General features: G+C 38.0%; 1 long non-coding RNA gene across 2 annotated transcripts in view; it reads right to left on the reverse strand.

Annotated features, from left to right (window-relative positions):
- Positions 1–15431: 15431 nt before the first annotated feature.
- The window catches only part of LOC129052971 (uncharacterized), a 328936-nt gene continuing 324807 nt past the window's right edge, over positions 15432–19560 (reverse strand). For both annotated transcript variants that reach the window (XR_010139021.1, XR_010139022.1), the window contains one exon: positions 15432–17584. This is a non-coding gene — a long non-coding RNA (uncharacterized LOC129052971). The remainder of the gene's footprint in view (positions 17585–19560) is intronic.

A 19560-nucleotide genomic window follows, 5' to 3' on the forward strand; every position in this document is an offset into this window, starting at 1 on the left:
AACAGTTTGGAGGGTTCAGAAGAAGACAGGAAATGTGGGAAAATTTGGGACTTCCTAGAAACTTGGAAGACTAAGAAGACAGAAAGATGTGGTGTTGCGGGAAGTCAGGGACTAATACAACATTATTGAAAGCAGGCATTAATGTTTCCTACTATTATTGCATTTGTGTCTATTCCTTCCTTAAGTTCTGTCAACTTCTGTTTTATATAGAGCTTTGATGTTGGTTTTAGATATATTTATAATTGTTTTCTTTTCCTCTTGAATGGACCCTTTTCTCAATACAAAGCAACTTTATTTGACTATTTTAGTTTTTAACTTAAAGTCTATGTTTTTCTGGTATAAGTATAGATACTCTTGCTTGATTTTGGTTACATTTGCATGAAACATATATTTTCTTTTCCTCAGATGTAGTCTATATATGTCTTTAATTCTAAAATTAGTCTCTTGTAGATACCACAAAGTTGGGTACTTTTTATTTTTATTTATTCAGCAGATCAGACTCTTGATTAGGAAATTTAGTTCACTTATATCTAAAGTTAAAATTGATGGGTAAGAACTTCTACTTCTACTTTTTTATTGTTTTCTCTCTATTTTATACTAATAACCATATTTAAGCTATAACAGCTTAACTTTAATCATATACAGCAGGAGTCCCCAAACCCATGGACTGGTCCTGTTAGGAACCAGGCTACACAGCAGGAGGTGAGCGGCAGTGAGTGAGCATTACTACATGAGCTCTGTCTGCCATCAGATTAGCAGCAGCATTATATTCTCACAGAAGCACAAATCCTATTGTGAACTGTACATGCAAGGGACCTAGGTTGCATACTCCTTATGGGAATTTAACTAATGCCAGAAGATCTGAGGTGGGACACTTTCATTCTGAAACCATCTACCCACCTCAGTTGGTGAAAAAATCATCTTTCACAAAACCAGTCCTTGGTGCCTAATGGCTGGAGATCGCTGAAAGGAACTGTATACTTTATTTTCTTCTTATGGACACATTTTAAATTATTAATGTCAGATTTTACGTTTTTCATATATTACTTTTATTATCAAACTTCTGAGATTATAATTATTCTTAATATTTTTGTTTTTTAATTTTTTATATTAGTGTTAACATTATTTATGTGCCATCATTGCAGTATTACAACATTCACTATTTGTCTATGTATTTACATTTATCAGTAAGATTTGTACTTTCATATGCTTTCATGTTATTGTTTAATACATTTTTGTATTTGAATAATTCACTGTAGCAATCTTATACAGTAGGTCGAGAGGTAAAAAATTCCCTCAATTTTCATTTTTCTAGAAATTTTTCTTTCCTTTATTCTTAAATATCTGTTTTACCTGGTATAGTATTTGTCTTTGGGAGATTTTTTCTTTCTGCTTATGGATTATACCATTCATTTCTTTCCTGGGCAGCAATTATTCTACTGAGAAATCAGTTGATAGTTCTATCAAGAACTCTTCCATATATGACAAGTCACTTTTCTCTTTCTGTGTCTTACATTCTTTGTTTTTTATTTTGATTTTATTCAATTATAATATGTATCCATGTGGTCTTCATTAATCCAAATGTCCATTTTCCTTTGTATATTTAGAATGCTTTCTGTCAGCATTTTAAATGTGTAATTTATCTTTGTTTTTTTAATTTCTCAATAAATGGAAAACAATTGTACACATAAGGCACATGTAATATTTTTATACATACATACAATGTATAATGTTTAAATGAAAGTAATTAGGATATTCATTACCTCGAATATTGATTATTTCTTTGTATTAGAAGTATTTCAAATCTTCATTTCTACAATAAATTATTGTTATCTATTGGCATCCTATTGTGCTATCAAATATTAGCATTTATTTATTCTATCTAACTGTATGCCTTTACCTGTTACTCCAATTTTTTCTCCCCCATACACCCCTACATTCCCAAGCCTCTAGTGACAATTATTTTACTCTCTACTTTGATGATATCAACATTTTTAGCTCCCACATATAAGAAAGACCATATCATATTTATCTTTCTGTGCCTGGTTTATTTCACTGAACTTACTGTTTCATCCATGTTGCTGCAAATGACATAATTGCATACTTTTAATGGCTTAGTAATATTTTATTCTATATATATACTACAGTTTCCTTTTACCCATTCATCTGTTTATGAACATGTAGGTTGATTTTTTTCTTGGCTGTTGTGATTAATGCTGCAATAAACATGGGAGTGCAGATGTCTCCTTATTAATTGATTTTCTTTCTTTTGGATATATACCCAGTACTGGAATTGCTAGATTATACGGTAGTTCTATTTTTAAACATTTGAGAAAACTTCATACTGTTTTCCATTCTTGCTGTACTAATTTATATTTCTACCAATAGTGTTTAAATGTTCCCCTTTCTATACATTCTCACCAATATCTGTTTTTTTTTTATCTTTTTGAAAACACTAATTTTAACTGGGATGAGTTGTTATCTTATTGTGGTGTTCATTGGAATTTCCTGAATAATTAGTGATGTTGAATATTTTCTTTCATACACCTGATGGCCATTTGTATGTCTTCATTTTACAAATGACTACTCAAATATTTTTTCCATTTTAATTTGATATTTTTTGATATTGAGTGCAAAATATATATTCTCATTATTAATTATTTCTCAGATAGATAGTTGCAAATATTTTCTCCCACTCTGAAGGTCTTATCTTCACTTTGTTGGTTGTTGCCTTTGCTGTGCAGAAGCATTTTAGCATGATATAATCCCATTTGTCTATGTTTGCTTTGGTGGCCTATACTATTGAAATCTTACTTGAAAAATCTTTGCACAGACCAATGTCCTGAAGCATTTTTTCTTAATATTTTTCTGTAGTAGTCTCATTGAATTGGGGCTTATATTTACATCTATAATATATTTTAATTTGATTTTTCTATACAGTGAGAGATAAGGGTCAAGTTTTATCCTTCTCTATATAGATATTTAGTTTTTCCAGCATCATTTATTGAAGAAACTGTCATTACGCCAATATATGTTTTTGGCGTCACTGTGAAAGATGAGTTGGCTGCCAGTGCATGGATTTTTTTCTGTGTACTCTATTCCCTTCTATTTATCTATGTGATTGTTTTTATGTCAGTAATATACTGTTTTTGTTGCTATGGCTGTGTAGTATAATTTAAAGACAGTTTATGTGATGCCACAGGCTTTATTTATTTATTCATTTATTTATTTATTCATTTATTTATTTATTTATTTATTTATTTTATTTATTTATTTATCTATTTTGCTCAGTATTGCTATGGGCCCATTTAAATTTTAGGGTTTTTTTTTCTGTTTCTGTGAAAAATGTCATTGTTATTTTTAAAGGGATTTGGCTGAACCTATAGATTTTGGGGGTGGTATAGATACTTGAGCAATATTAATTCTCCAAATACAGAAGCATGAAATACATTTTACTGTTTCTTATTTAATTTCTTTTATCAGTGTTTTATAATTTTCATTGTAGAAATATCTTACTACTGTCTTTAAGTTTATTTCTAGGTATTTTTGTAGGTATTATAAATTGGATTGTGTGTTTTTTTAGATTGTTCATTGTTGGCATATAGAAATGCTGCTGATATTTTATTCTGCAACTTTACTAAATAAGTTTATCAGTTCTAACAATTTTTGTGGTAGACTATTTAGCTTTTTCTAAGTAAAATATTATGTGTTCTGCAAATAAGAACCAGTTGATTCCTATTCAATTTGGATGGCCTGCAATTATTTATTCAGTCTAATTGCTCTGTCCAGGATTTCCAGTACTAGATTAAATAAAAAGTTGAAAATGGGCATTCTTATGTTATCCTAAACCTTAGAAGAAAAGTCTTTATTTTTGCCTCTTCAGTATGATGCTAGCTGTGGTTTTGTCATATATGGTATTTATGGTTGAAGGTTTGTTTATTCCATACCCAATTTGTTGACTTTTCTTTATAATGAAAGAATAAATTTTACTGAAATTTTTGGTGTCTATTAAGTGATTATATGGCTTTTGTACTTAATTCTATTAGTATGTGTATCTCATTTATTGACTTGTATGCATTGAACCATCCTAGTATTCATTGGATGAATTCCACATGATCATGGTGAATGATCTTTTTAATGTTTTGTTGAATTTGATTTGCTAGTATGTTCTAAAGCATTTCTGCATCTATGTTTATCAGAAATATTGGATCATATATATTATTTTCTTCCAACTTTTATTTTCAGGGACTACAGGTGCAGATTTTTTTTATTGGGGTAAATTGCATGTTACTGGGGTTTGGTTTACAAACTATTTTGTCACCCAGGTGGTGAGTATAAAACCTGATAGGTAGTATTTTTATCCTCACCCTCCTCCAATCCTACATCTTCAAGTAAGTCCTGGGGTCTACTATATCTCTTTTTGTGTTTATGTGTATTCAATGTTTAGTTTCCACTTATAAGTGAGAGCATGTGGTACATGGTTTTCTGATTATGTGTTAATTTGCTTGAGATAATGGCCTCCAGCTGCATCCTTGATGATGCAGAAGACATGATTTCATTTCATTTTTTAAAACCATGTAGTGTTTCATGGTGTGTATGTGCCACATGTTTTTATCCAGTCCTCCAATGTTGGGCATCTAGGTTGATTCTATGTCCTTGCTATGGTGAAAAGTGCTATATGTGTATGAGTCTTTGTGGTAGAATGACTTAAATTCCTTTAATTATATTTGCCAGTTATAGCATTGCTGTATCAAATAGTAGGTTCTGTGTTAAATTCTTTGAGAGATCTCCAAGCTGATTTTCATAGTGGCTGAACTAATTTATATCCCCACCAGTAGTGTGAAAATGTTTCCTTTTTCTCTGGAAAATTACAAACATATTTTTAAAAAAAATTTTAATAATAGCCTTTCTGACTGGTATGTGATGGTATCTTATTGTGATGCTTATTTGCATTTCTCTGATGATTAGTAATACTGAGTGTTTTTATTTTATATATTTGTTGGACACATGCATGTCTTCTTTTGAAAAGTGTCTGTTCATGTCCCTTACACATGTTTAATGGCGTTATTTCTTATTTGTTGAATTGTATAAGGTCTTCTTATATGTATATATATCTATATATATACACGTGTATATATATATCTATATATATACACGTGTATATATATATCTATATATATATACGTATATATAAATAGATATATATACACTCACACACACACTATTAATTCTTTCCCCTAGAGAACCCTGACTAATACACCCCCTATCGGCATAAAGCAGTTGAGAAGTCATCATGCCTATCTTAATGGCAGTTAGATGTACCTCTTCAGACAGGGAATTGATGGCAGCAGCAGGCGGTCCATAGAAGCCACTGTCATCATGCCATTTGCACAGGGAGGCACGGTCTGTGGTGACAGGAGTGGCTCCAGGAACAGCAATGGCGGTGGTGGGTCCCCTGTGTCTCACGTCCCTAAAGCAGCTGATTGTACTGCTCCCACCCTCATGTGGCCAGGCAGGACCTGCCTTTATGCCTAGAGCCTCCATTACTCTTGCCTGTCACCACTGCAGGGAGGGTACAAGGAGGAGGTGGAGCTGGGCCTGTGGCAGTGCTGTGCTCCATGGAGTTGGCAGGAGCCAGGGACAAGCTGGAGCCCCCAGGGAGCCCACTGCCTTGGGGACCACTCTGATGGGGCCAGACCAAGCCACCTGCCAGCTGGGGAGTAAGAGTCAGGCACGGAGGGGCAGGCAGAGAGGGGCCCTAAGAGGACCTGGAGCCTCTGACCCAGGCTGCACAGAGGAGGCATATACATATGTACATATATGTATATATATGTATATATATATGAGTTTATTAAGTATTAAATTCCATGATCACAAGGTGCCACAAGAGGCTGTCTGCAAGCTGAGGAGCAAGGAAAACCAGTCCTTATCCCAAAGTGAAGAACTTGGAGTCGGTTGTTCAAGGGCAAGAAGCATCCAGCAGGGGAGAAAGATGTAGGCTGGGAGGCTAGGCCAGTCTGGGTTTTTCTCATTTTTTCTCCCTGCTTTATATTCACTGCAGCTGATTAGACTGAGCCCACCAGATTAAGGATGGATCTGCCTTCCCCAGCCCACTGACTCAAATGTTAATCTCCTTTGGCAAAACCCTCACAGACACACTCAGGGGATCAATATTTTGTATCCTTCAATCCAATCAAGTTGACACTCAGTATTAACCATCCCAAGTCCACCCCTTGTCCAATTGAACCCATACACATCTCCTGAGATTATATATAATCTTCAAATAAAGACAATAATAAGGTTATAATTATGCCTAATATAATACAACTATTCTTCATATGACCGGAAATGCACCTATCCCCATCCCAAATACTATTACATAAAGTTAACAATGCTTAAATGCTGATATAAAGTCAATAAATCTTATGTCACATGATAAAGGAAAAGGAAATAAAATGAAGGTGTTTTCTTAGTGCAATGGTATACGTGCACAAACATGTTTTTAACAAAAGAAGGAGGAAATACTGATGACAGTTACAGTCCTTTCTGCACGTTGTCACGTGGTCATAGTTGGTATTGATGACTACCCTCTCCTACTACTCATTCCGTATTTTCTTTCCCTTCAGCAAGCACCTCAGCAGGTAGTGGTTTCTTTCCTGGTGAAGTGACTCAAATCATCATTCCTGAGGGGTCTGGGCCATTTGTAGTCCTACCTGGATTGGACTATTGTAGTTTCCCATTGACCTTAATCACAGGGCATGGTAATACTCAGAGACGACCTATTGGACCTTCTGTATTCCATGCGTACTCTTCCTTACTTCCATTATGGAGTAGTAGACTGATTTCATATTGATAGTCTGGGTCAGTTACCCAAGCCAACACTGTAACTCCCTTCTTAGCCTGCTGACTTAAAGGTGGGAGCCCAAAGTGTAGAGGTGGCAATCTTAACTTCCAATTTAATGGAATCGTTGTTGTGTCTCCTGGTGGCAGCATTCCTCCCTCTGGAACTAAGACCTCTAGGCCAATAGACTGTAATGTGGTGGGAACAGGAAGCAAAAATTTTGCTAGTGGATCACTGGGAGTGATGGTGAGTGGTGCCACTTCCACTTCTACCCCTTGACTCCTGGACCCATGAATCCTGGCTATGAGAGAAACAGTACCATATATTGGATGCTGATTCAGAGCATACACGGCCTTCTGGAGATCTTTATCCCAGACATGCAAAGTATTGTCACCTAGTTGGCATTGTAATTGTGACTTCAAAAGGTCATTCCATCGTTATATCAATCCAGCTGCTTCAGGATAATTGGGAACATGGTAAGACCAGTGAATTCCATGAGCATGAGCCCATTGATTCACTTCTTTAGCAGTAAAGTGAGTGCCTTGGCCAGAGGCAATGCTGTGTGGAATACCATGATGATGGATAAGGCATTCCATGAGTCCACAGATGGTAGTCTTGGCAGATGCATTGTGTGCAGGATAGGCAAACCCATATACAGAGTAAGTGTCTATATCAATAAGGACATACCCCTGCCTTTCTCATGATGAGAGAAGTCCAAAATAATCAACATGTCACCAGGCTGATCACCATGAGGAATGGTGCCATATTGAGGACTCAATGCTGGTCTCTGCTGGTGGCAAATTGGGAACTCAGCAGTGGACATAGCCAAGTCAGCCTTGGTGAGTGGAAGTCCATGTTGCTGAGCCCATGCGTAACCTCCATTCCTGCCACCATGGCCACTTTGCTTATGGGTCCATGGGGTGATGACAGGCATAGCTGGAGAAAGGCTGAGTGGTGTCCACAGAACGGGTCATCCTATCCACTCGATTATTAAAATTCTTCTCTGCTGAAGTAACCCGTTGGTGAGCACACACATGAGATACAAATATCTTCACAGTTTTTGGCCATTCAGAGAGGTCCATCCAAATACCTCTTCTCCAAATTTCTTTGTCACCATTTTTCCAATTATGCTTCTTCCAAGTCCCTGACCATCCAGACAAACCATTGGCTACAGCCCATGAATCAGTATAGAATTGTACGTCTGGCCATTTCTCCTTCCATGCAAAATGCACAACCAGGTGCACTGCTCGAAGTTCTGCCCATTGGAAAGATTTCCCTTCACCACTGTCCTTCAGGAATATCCTAGAAAGGGGCTATAGTGCTGCAACTGTCCACTTTTGGGTGGTGCCTGCATATCATGCAGAACCATCTTTGAAGCACGCAGTTCATGATAGGCAGTTCAGGTCGCTTGGTGACTTGATGACCAATAGTCAAATGTTCAGTTTCCACCAAAGCTCAGTAATAGGCCAAGAGCTGTCTCTAAAAAGGAGGTTAGTTATCTGGAGAAGATGGCATGGCCTTGCTCCAAAATCTTAGAGGCTTATGCTTTGATTCACCTACCTGCCAAAGGATCCAAACAACATCCCTATCTGCCACTGACACCTTAAGCACCAGTGACTATGCTGGGTCACGTGCCCCAAATGTCAGAGCAGCTTGCACAGCAGCCTGGACCTGGTGCAGAGCCTTCTCCTGTTCTGGACGCCACTCAAAACTGGCAGCCTTTTGGGTCATTCGACAATTGGACCAGAGTAACACACCCAAATGAGCAATGTGTTGCCTCTGAAATCCAAATAGCCCCACTAGGCATTGTGCTTCTTTCTTGGTCGTAGGAGGGGCCAAATGCGGCAACTTATCCTTGACATTAGAAGGAATATCTCAACAGACCACACACCATTGGACTCCTAGAAATTTTACTTAAGTAGGAGGTCCCTGGATTTTAGTCAGATTTATTTCCCATCCTCTGGCACACAAATGTCTCACCAATAAGTCCAGAGTGTTTGCTAATTTTGGCTCACTGGATCCAATCAGTATAATGTCATCAATGTAATGGACCAGTGTGATATCTTGTGGAAGCAAAAAGTGTCCAAGGTCTCTCCGAATAAGATTATGACACAAATCTGGAGAGTTAATATACCCCTGAGGTAGGACAGTAAAGGTATATTGCTGGCAATATGTTTCTGGTGGGACTTATGGACAGAAATGGAGAAAAAGGCATTTTCCAAGTCAATGGCTGCATACCAGGTACCAGGAGATGTGTTAATTTGCTCTAGCAATGAAACCACATCTGGTACAGCAGCTGCAATTGGAGTCACCACTTGGTTAAGCTTATAATAATACACTGTCATTCTCCAAGATCCATCTGTCTTCTGCACAGGCCAAGTGGGAGAGTTGAATTGGAATGTGATGGGAATCACTACCTCTATGTCTTTCAAATCCTTGATGGTGGCACTAACCTCAGCATTCCCACCAGGAATGTGATATTGTCTTTGACGTATTATTTTCCTAGGTAGAGGCAGCTCTAATGGCTTCCATTTGGCCTTTCCCAACATAATGGCCATCACTCTATCAGTCAAGGAGCCAATGTGGGGGTTCTGTCACACATTGATGCCACACATAGAAGCCTGCCCCCCTAGGAGCTTTTGGCAGGCCGCCATAGGCCCCCATCAGCTGCTAAGTATGTCTATGCCAATTATGCATTCTGGCACTGGGAAATGACTATAGGATGAGTCCAGGTACCCACTGGATCCACAGTAAGTCAGACCTCAGCTAAAACTCCATTAATTACCTGACCTTTATAACCTCCTACTTTAACTGGAGGACCACAATGACATTTTGGTTCCCCTGGAATCAACATCAGCTCAGAACCAGTGTCCAGTAGTCCCCAAAATGTCTGAAAATTTTCCTTTCCCCAATGCACAGTTACACTGGTAAAAGGCCAGAGGTCTCCTCGGGGGAAGGATAGGAGAAAGATTCACTGCATAAAGTGTTGGTAATGTAGTGGAGTCCTTCCTCAAGGTGAACTTGCCTCCCCTTCATTCAAAGCGTTCTGGGTCTATAAACTGGCTCCAGTCTGGAAATTGATTGAGGGGCTGTTTTGTTCATTCAACCTGGAAATTTTCAATTTTTATAATTTAACTAGGAATGCAATAGGCTTCCTATCAATTTCACTTCTAGGAACAGCATGGTAAATTAGCCAATGCCAGAGCTCTACACAAGTCAGACTATTATGATTGTCACTTTGCCTCTGCTGTCCATTATGGTAGCTATACCCACCTTGCCTTTGACTGTTTAGTGTTGTCACTTGGCCCCTGCCACCTCGGGATCTGATTATTCTCATTGTATTTAAATTTTGTAGTTGAGTGACTGTGATTTCCACTGTTAGATCTGACATACAGAGAACAGCAATTACAGGGTTCTTCAAAGATGCAGGTGCTGCCCTCACAAATTTATTTCACAAGGTATTGGTCAAGGGTATATCTTCTGGACCCTCCCAGCTGAAATGAGTAGATCTAAAGTGACTAATTCACTCCAACATCCCAAACTCCCTAAGCCTTTAGATCCCTTCCTCTACATTAAACTAAGGGAGATCAGGCATTTCCAGCTTGCTCACAGTGCACCATCTTTTAATCCATATTTTGGCCAATCAAGCAAATAAACTATTAGAACCTTTTTTAACTCCCTGAGCTGCAACATTAAATGCAACGTCCTTTCTTAGCGGGCCAAAATTAATAATTCAGCCTGATCCAACTCTATGTTCCTTCCACCATTATCCCATACCCTTAATATTCATTCCCATGCCTGTTCTCCAGATTTCTGTTCATATAAATTAGAGAACTCAAACAGTTCTTTTTGAGTGTAGCACACCTTCTCATGGGTCACACTCTAAACCTCACCTCTAGGGGTCTGTCGAGACTTTAGTCTAGTTATAGGTCTAGAAACAAACGAGTGTTGGGGGTGGTTCCTGAGGAGGATCAACATAATTTTTCCTGGCAGCTGCCTCAGGGGAGGCCATCACTGTTGCCTCAGGCAGCACAGGGTTTATCTCCTCAGACAAAGGTGGAAAGGCTGATGGCAGCATAGGTTGGGGATGTTGCCACCACTGGGGATGGGAAGCTGTTCCTTCTGGCAAAAACGGTTCATCAGAGTTTACAAACTTAGTGTCCCCAACTTCATCAGGGTCTTCCCACACATCCCTATTCCAAGATACAGGGTCCCATTCTTTTCCAATCATTTAACAGAAGACACCTGGCAAGGTTGTGCATGCACCTTTCATTGCAGGTCAGCCACTTACATGATAAGCGCTCGTGTCTGTTTTTCCACAATTTCAGCTCTTTCTCTACTGAAAATAAGACTACCACTCAGGGCAATCTTAGCAGATTTGAGGCTCTCTGCTTCTGAAGCTGGGAGACAGAATTTCTGAGCTCATCATGTTGTTTTTTTTTTTCTTCATCAATTTGTCCACTGAATTTAGGAGCAACCAAACAGCTTCATTATATTCCTTGTTTCTCCACAGATGGTCAAAGGTATTATGTACAGAGTCACTAAACTCCCTGCCTCTCATGAATGGTGAATCAGGAGTATCAAATGCATTAATTTTGTATAACTCTCTAAACAGTTTATGCCAAGGACTATCAGTAGGCTCCATACTATTAGAAGCAGAGTCCTTAGCATTTTGGGGTCTAATCATATTAAGCAGTCAGCTCTAGAAACCCCAAAACCAGTGAAAGAACTGTATCCTTAATATTCTGTTTCTCTAGAACCACTCCTGGTACCAAAATCTGTATTAGTCAGGGTTCTCTATAGGGACAGAACTAATTTTTTATATATATAGTAACATATGTGGTATACATGGTAACATATGTGGTATGTGTGGTAGCAAATTCTTAATGTTTACTTGCCTGAAAAATGATTTGTTTCTCCTTCTTTTATGAATCTTAGTTTACCTGAACATGAAATATATATGTGTGTGTGTGTATATATATATGTGTATATATATATATATATATACATACACTCATATATATATATGAGTTTATTAAGTATTAACTTACATGATCATAAGGTCCCACAAGAGGCTGTCTGCAAGCATATATATATATATGAGTTTATTAAGTATTAACTTACATGATCACAAGGTCCCACAAGTGGCTGTCTGCAAGCTGAGGAGCAAGGGGAGCCAATCCAGGTCCCAAACCGAATAACTTGAAGTTGGATATTCAAGGGCAGGAAGAATCCAGCAGGGGAGAAAGATGTAGGCTGGGAGGCTAAGCCAGTCTGGCTTTTTCACTTTTTTTTCTACATGCTTTATATTTATTGGCCGCTTTTCAGATTGTACCCACCAGATTAAGGGTGGGTCTGCCTTCCCTGGCCCACTGACTCAAGTGTTAATCTTCTTTGGCAACACCCTCACAGACACACCCAAGAGATCATTACTTGGTATCCTTCAATCCAAACAAGTTGATACTCAGTATTCACTATCACAGGACTGTTGTTTTGGGAGAAATCACAGTCAGATTTTCTCTCAGGGGTCTATCTAAGGGTCCTCAGCAAAAGGGAGTCATCATCCAATTGCATGACCATTTTGAGGTTGATGGCCCATCCCCCTTATTTTTCTCCAAGCTGTGGACAGAGATCACTGGTTTGTTCACTCCTACAATTGTCAAAAGCTGCAAATAGCTCAAAAGAAAAGCTTCCTTAACTCTGAAAAACAAAACAAAGATCAGCGATGTTCCAAGCAAAAAGTGTAGAAAACATTACTTCTATCTTCCATTAATTCAGTCGACCCATTTAACTCCTGGTTACAATCTCCAAGGTTATCAGAAACTTGCACTCAAGGACTATAATCCGTCTTTAGAAGAGGATCAAAACAAGACAACAATTGTCTGTGTTTGTCAAAGTGCCCTATGGTAATCACAATAAAAAATACAATCGACAAAGAAATTTGTCCATGTCTGCGCTCTACAATATACTAACCCAATAACCCTAATTATAATTGATAACACATACTAAGACATTTGGATTTTAGAAGTCCCATAAAATTTTGGAACATACACCAACATTATTCACCAAAACATAACCTGAAGAAGACTAAATGCTATCTTTAGCTTGACAATTCCATAAACTAAACATGTTAAATAATTTTGTTTACCTCTCTTCTGGATGCTTCAGGAGTGAGAGAAGACAATTATGAAGCTGAAATTTTATTTTGGGAAAGATAAAATATGTTAAAGATTTAAAACAGTTGATATTAAGAAATAGAATTTCAGGTTACCGTAAGTCATTTATTTAGTCAAAGTGATGAATCAAAAAAGAAGGCAAAAACCTTTACTTATTTGTATTTATTTATTTATTTTGAGATGGAGTCTCACTCTGTCACCAGGCTGGAGTGCAGTGGCACGATCTCAACTCATTGCAACCTCTGCCTCCCAGGTTCAAGTAATTCTTCTGCCTCAGCTTCCCTAGTAGCTGGGACTACAGGCATGTGCCACCATGCCCAGCTAATTTTTGTATTTTTAGTAGAGACGGGGTTTCAACATGTTGGCCAGGATGGTCTCCATCTCTTGACCTCATGATCCACCCACCTCAGCCTCCCAAAGTGCTGGGATTACAGGCGTGAGCGACCACGCCCGGTGAAAAACCTTTACTTATTAAGAGGGAAGACTTAGCTTTCCAAACAATCTGTCTCTTCTCTTTTCCTTCTTTTTTTAATAGTTTGTTGCCAAGGAAAACAAAAATCTTCCATCATCCTTTAACATTACCTGAAAATCTTAATCAGTTTTACCACGAGGTAAGATCCTTATAGACTTTTTATAACCCTTTACAAATTTTTGTTAAATAGCACGTCAGTGCCTCAAGATAACCTTGTTGTGCTTTGATTCCCAAGTTCCATTTACAGAAAAAGCCAATTGTACTCTTTTCAATGTAGTCAATGTAAGTTTTTATTTTATTTTATTTTATTATTATTATACTTTAAGTTTTATGGTACATGTGCACAATGTGCAGGTTAGTTACATATGTATATATGTGCCATGCTGGTGTGCTGCACCCATTAACTCGTCATTAAGCATTAGGTATATCTCCTAAAGCTATCCCTCCCCCCTCCCCCACCCCACAACAGTCCCCAGAGTGTGATATTCCCCTTCCTGTGTCCATGTGTTCTCACTGTTCGATACCCACCTATGAGTGAGAATATGCGGTGTTTGGAGCTCTGCCTCCTCCCCTTACCCTCCCCGAAGCAGCGCTGAGCGAGAATGGCAATGCAGAGCTGAATTTGGAGCAGCGGAGACTCCAGACCTGGGAGCTGGTCCCACCCAGCCACTCATGGCAGTCGGCTGCCTTGGAATCGCGGGGCAGAGGGAATCCACCGCCACCATTGCTGCTCTCGCAGCCACTCCTCCCGTCACTGCCTGCATCTCCTTGCTTCAGCCGGCGTGATGACAGTGGCCTCTCCGGATGGCCTGCCACTGTCATCTTGATAGTTAGCCAGTTATCTCCGCACCATTTATTGAATAGAAAGTCCTTTCGCTATTGCTTGTTATTATCAGCTTTGTCAAAGATCTGATGATTGTAAGTGTGCAGCTGTATTTTTGGTTTCTCTGACCTGTTCCATTGGTCTGTGTCTGGTTTTGTACCAGTACCATACTGTTTTGATTACTGTAAACTTATAGTGTAGCATGAAGTCAGGTAGTGTTAATTCTTTTGGCTTTTTTTTTTTTTTTTACTTAGGAATCCTTTGGCTATTAGGGCTCTTTTTAGTTTTGCATAAATTTTAGAATAGTTTTATTTTTCTATTTCTGTGAAGAATGTCATTGGTAGTTCGATAAGAATAACATTGAATTTGTAAATTGCTGAGGGTAGTATGGCCATTGTAATAATATATATTTTTCTTATCCACAAGCTTGGAATATTTTCCCATTTGTTTGTGTTATCTCTGATTTCTCTCAGCAGTGTTTCATAATTCTCGTTGTAGTTATCTTTCATCTCCCTGGTTAGCAGTTTTCCTAGATATTTTATTCATTTTTTGTCCATTGCAAATGTCATTGCATTCTTGATTGGTCTTTCAGTTTGGAAGTTTTTGGTGTGTAGAAATGCTGCTGATAGATTAATCTAATTTTATAGATTAATTGTGCATCATGAAGCTTTACAGAAGTTTGTTTTATTTTTGTTTTTTGTGGCTCACTGCAATCTCCTCCTCCTGGGTTCAAGCACTTCTTGTGTCTCAGCCTCCCAAGTAGCAGAAACTACAGACACCTGCCACCATGCCCGACTAATTCATGTATTTTTAGTAAGAGAGGGTTTCAGCATGTTGGCCAGGTTGGTCTCAAACTCCTCACATCAAGTGATCTACCCACCTTTTCTTCCCAAAGTGCTGAGGTTAGAGGCATGAGCCACTGTTCCTGGCCTGAAGTTTGTTTTGTTTTTATTCAATTCTATGAGCCTTTGGGCAAAGACAATCAGGTTTTTTAGGTATCTAACCTTCTCATGTATGAAAAGAGATAGTTTTGCTTCCTCTCTTCCCACTCGGGTGCTTTTTATTTATTTCTTCTTACTGATTGCTCTGGTAGGAACTTTAGTGCAATATTTAATAGGAGTGGTTACAGTGGACATCTTCGTCTTTTTTTTTTTCCTTTGGTTCTCAAGAGGCAATACTTCAGGATTTTGCCAATTCAGTGTAATGTTGGCTTTGGGTTGGTCATAGATGGCTCTTTTCATTTTGAGGTACGTTCCTTCAATGCCTAGATTCTTAATGACTTTTAACATAAAGAGATGTTTAGTCTTATCAAGAGCATTTTTGCATCTATTCAGATTATCACATGTTGTTTTTAGTTATCTTAATGTGATGAATCACATTTATTAATTTGCATATTTTAAACCAACCTTGCATCTCAGACATAAAGCCTACTTTATCATAGTAAATTAGCTTTTTGATATGATGCTGGATGCAGCTTGCCAGTATTTTGTAGAGAATTTTTGTGTCTATACTTACTAGAGATATTGATCTGAAATTTTCTTTTATGTGTGTGTTTTTGCCAGGTTTTTATATCAGAATGATGCTAGATTTATGGAATAAGTTAGGAATGAGTCCCTCCTTCTCAGTTTTTGGAATAAAATGAGTAGAAATAGTACCTTTTTATATACAACTGGTAGTATTTGACTGTGAATCCATCTGGATCTGGGCTTTTTCTGGTTGTTAGGCTTTTTGTTACTAATTCAATTTAAGAGCTCAATGTTGGTCTCTTCAGAAATTCAATTTCTTCCTGGTTCAATTTTGGGAGGCAGCAATTTTCTTGGAATTTATCCATTTCATGTAGGTTTTCTAGTTTGTATGCATAGAGGTATTCATAACAGTATCTCAGGATTTCTGTATTTGGGGTATAGATAGTGATAATGTCCTCTTTGTCATTTCTGATTGTGTTCTTTTGGATCTTCTCTTTTTTATTTTTGTCTAGCTAGTGAATTTTCAATTTCATTTATTCCTTCAAAGAACATACTTTTGTTTCATTTGATCTTTTTTTTTAAATTTTCACATCTCAATTTTATTCAGGTCAGCTGGCTGAAATGTCAAATCGGAGGTGAAATGAATGAAATTTCAATGTGCCTATGTGTGTCTCTGCACATCAGATGGGTTTCCTGAATACAGCACACTGATGGGTCTTGACTCTTTATCAAATTTGCCAGCCTGTGTCTTTTAATTGGAGCATTTTGTCCATTTACATTTAAAGTTAATATTGTTATGTGTGAATTTGATCCTGTCATTATGATGTTAGCTGGTTATTTTGCTCATTAGTTGATGCAGTTTCTTCCTAGGCTTGATAGTCTTTACAATTTGGCATGTTTTTGCAGTGGCTGGTACCGGTTGTTCCTTTCCACATTTAGTGCTTCCTTCAGGAGCTCTTGTAGGGCAGGCCTGGTGGTGAAAAAATCTCTCAGCATTTGCTTGTCTGTAAAGTATTTTTTTTTTTTTATTTCTCCTTCACTTATGAATCTTAGTTTGGCTGGCTATGAAGTTCTGGGTTGAAAATTCTTTTCTTTAAGAATGTTGAATATTGGCCCCCACTCTCTTCTGGCTTGTAGAGTTTCTGCCAAGAGATCTGCTGTTAGTCTGATGGGCTTCCCTTTGTGGGTAACCCGACTTTTCTCTCTGGTTGCCCTTAACAGTTTTTCCTTCATTTCAACTTTGGTGAATCTGACAATTATGTGTCTTGGAATTGTTCTTCTTGAGGAGTATCTTTGTGGTGTTCTCTGTATTTCCTGAATCTGAATGTTGGCCTGGCTTGCTAGACTGGGGATGTTCTCCTGGATAATATCCTGCAGAGTGTTTTCCAACTTGGTTCTATTCTCCCCGTCACTTTCAGGTACAACAATCAGATGTAGATATGGTCTTTTCACATAGTCCCATATTTCTTGGAGGCTTCATTCATTTCTTTTTTTTCTTTTTTCTCTAAACTTCCCTTCTCACTTCATTTCATTCATTCAACTTCCATCACTGATACCCTTTCTTCCAGTTGATTGCATCAGCTCCTGAAGCTTCTGCATTCTTCACGTAGTTCTTGAGCCTTGGCTTTCAGCTCGATCAGCTCCTTTAAGTACTTCTCTGCATTGGTTATTCTAGCTATACATTCATCTAAATTTTTTTCAAAGTTTTCAACTTCTTTGCCTTTGGTTTGAATTTCCTCCTGTAGCTCGGAATAGTTTGATCATCTGAAGCCTTCTTCTCTCAACTCATCAAAGTCATAGGAAGATCTACCAAGCAAACAGGAAACAAAAAAAGGCAGGGGTTGCAATCCTAGTCTCTGATAAAACAGACTTTAAACCAACAAAGATCAAAAGAGACAAAGAAGGTCATTACATAATGGTAAAGGGATTAATTCAACAAGAAGAGCTAACTATCCTAAATATATATGCACCCAATACAGGAGCACTCAGATTCATAAAGCAAGTCCTGAGTGACCAACAAAGAGACTTAGACTCCCACAAAATAATAATGGGGGACTTTAACACTGCACTGTCAACATTAGACAGATCAACGAGACAGAAAGTTAACAAAGATACCCAGGAATTGAACTCAGCTCTGCACCAAGTGGACCTAATAGACATCTACAGAACTCTCCACCCCAAATCAACAGAATATACATTTTTTTCAACACCACACCACACCTATTCCACAATTGACCACATAGTTGGAAGTAAAGCTCTCCTCAGCAAATGTAAAAGACCAGAAATTATAACAAACTGTCTCTCAGACACAGTGCAAACAAACTAGAACTCAGGATTAAGAAACTCACTTAAAACCACTCAACTACATGGAAACTGAACAACCTGCTCCTGAATGACTACTGGGTACATATCAAAATGAAGGCATAAATAAAGATGTTCTTTGAAACCAACAAGAACAAAGACACAACATACCAGAATCTCTGGGAGACATTCAAAGCAGTGTGTAGAGGGAAATTTATAGCACTAAATGCCCACAAGAGAAAGCAGGAAAGATCCAAAATTGACACCCTAACATCACAATTAAAAGAAGTAGAAAAGCAAGAGCAAACACATTCAAAAGCTAGCAGAAGGCAAGAAATATCTAAAATCAGAGCAGAACTGAAGGAAATAGAGACAAAAAAAAAAAACCCTTCAAAAAATTAATGAATCCAGGAGCTGGTTTTTTCAAAGGATCAACAAAATTGATGGACTGCTAGCAAGACTAATAAAGAAGAAAAGAGAGAAGAATCAAACAGAAGCAATAAAAAATGATAAACGGGATACACCACCGATCCCACAGAAAACAAACTACAATCAGAGAATACTACAAACACCTCGATGCAAATAAACTAGAAAATCTAGAAGAAATGAATAAATTCCTCGACACATACACCCTCCCAAGACTAAACCAGGAAGAAGTTGACTCTCTGAATAGACCAATAACAGGCTCTGAAACTGTGGCAATTATCAATAGCTTACCAACCAAAAAGAGTCCAGGACCAGATGGATTCACAGCCGAATTCTACCAGAGGTACAAGGAGGAACTGGTACCATTCCTTCTGAAACTATTCCAGTCAGTAGAAGAAGAGGGAATCCTCCCTAACTCATTTTATGAGGCCAGCATCTTCCTGATACCAAAGCTGGGCAGAGACACAATCTAAAAAGAGAATTTTAGACCAATATCCTTGATGAACATTGATGCAAAAATCCTCAATAAAATACTGGCAAACCGAATCCAGCAGCACATCAAAAAGCTTATCCACCATGATCAAGTGGGCTTCATCCCTGGGATGCACGGCTGATTCAACATACGCAAATCAATAAACATAATCCAGCATATAAACAGAACAAAAGACAAAAACCACATGATATCTCAATAGATGCAGAAAAGGCCTTTGACAAAATTCAACAATGGTTCATGCTAAAATCTCTCAATAAATTAGGTATTGATGGGATGTATCTCAAAATAATAAGAGCTACCTATGATAAACCCAAAGCCAATATCATACTGAATGGGCAAAAACTGGAAGGATTCCCTTTGAAAACTGGCACAAGACAGGGATGCCCTCTCTCAACACTTCTATTCAACATAGTGTTTGAAGTTCTGGCCAGGGCAATTAGGCAGGAGAAGGAAATAAAGGGTACTCAATGAGGAAAGGAGGAAGTCAAATTGTCACTGTTTGCAGATGACATGATTGTATATCTAGAAAACCCCATGGTCTCAGCCCAAAATCTCCTTAAGC

Source organism: Pongo abelii, chromosome X, assembly GCF_028885655.2.
Source record: "Pongo abelii isolate AG06213 chromosome X, NHGRI_mPonAbe1-v2.0_pri, whole genome shotgun sequence".
In the NCBI taxonomy this organism is placed as follows: domain Eukaryota; kingdom Metazoa; phylum Chordata; class Mammalia; order Primates; family Hominidae; genus Pongo; species Pongo abelii.